The following is a 1,350-nucleotide window of genomic DNA, read 5'->3' on the forward strand; positions in this document are numbered from 1 at the left end:
CTTAATTTATCTGAGCCTAAGTCTCCTCTTCTATAAAATTGAGACTGATATTTGCTGATCTATGAAAGGTCATTGTGAATGCTAATGATAAAATTCTTTCCATAGATATATTACTATAGTTCCGCCTTTTCTTATCTCTCCCTTTGTCACTACTTCCCTCCAAGGACCCACTAGTCCGATCTGTAGTTTTCTACACACAAATAGTCTTTCCTATATGAATAAATCATCTCAAGGTCCCAATAGTACCTTCCTCCAAGAATTTGAAGTCCCATATTCTCTATATCTCAAAGATACCGATCCTCTCCCTCCATGTTCCCTTTTCCTCCTCAGAACCCCAGGTTCCATCCCCGCTGCCAGAGACAACAGAAACTGTGGTCTGTGCTCTTGGTCTGGCTGTCGGCCTGGTGGGCATCGTTGTGGGCACCATCCTCATAATCAGGGGCATGCGTTCCAGCAGTAGGATCCAACATCAAGGGCCTCTGTGAATCAACTGATAGAAAGGGAGTAGAGAGACCTGGAGGTAAGAGTGAAAGATGAAGCAATACTGTGATGATGGGGAGAATAAGGAATCACAATAGCAGTAGTGGTGGAGGTGTTGGAAGAATTACCATGGGAACAGAGGCTGCTCTCCTATAAATCTTCTCTTGCCACAGGTAACAGCTTTCTAAATGAGGAGGAACACAAGGAAGAGCCCAGCTCCCTGTCCCTGACCTTGGTCTGGCTGAAGATGCTGCCTTCTGTCACCTGTCTGAGCACCTCATCTATTTATTCATCCCTCCATTTAGCTGCCTGGACTTCTGATTGATTCTACCTATGCCTTCTCTTTGCTGACTTCTCCTTAATCTCAACATTTTATATAGCAGATAGCCTGGTCTGATCTCGATTTTCCCTGTAGGGTGACTCACATTCAGGGCCCCCCTTCTTCTAATCCTATATCTTCCTCAGGTGAGTAAATTCAGTCATCTCACCAACTCCCCTGGATTCAACTATCACCTCTATACAGATGATGCCCAGATACATATATCCATCCCTAGTCTCTTGTCTCAGCTGTAGTGTCCCACATCATTAACTGCCTATTAGACACTCCTATCCTTTAATCATTTCAAACTCAACATGTCCAAAAAAGGGCACATTATCTTTTCTTTTTCTTTTTAATTTTTAGGCAATTGGGGTTAAGTGATTTGCCCAGGGTCACTCAGATAGTTAAGTGTTAAATGTCTGAGGCTGGATTTGAACTCAGGTCCTCCTGACTTCAGGGCCGGTGCTCTATCCACTGTGCCACCTAGCTGCCCCCTACATTATCTTTTCCCCAGACCCCTCCTCCTTTTCCTAACTTCTCTGTTTTTGCTA

The sequence above is a fragment of the Vombatus ursinus genome, unplaced genomic scaffold (assembly GCF_900497805.2).
Source record: "Vombatus ursinus unplaced genomic scaffold, bare-nosed wombat genome assembly UNPS02014811.1, whole genome shotgun sequence".
Classification (NCBI taxonomy): Eukaryota; Metazoa; Chordata; class Mammalia; order Diprotodontia; family Vombatidae; genus Vombatus; species Vombatus ursinus.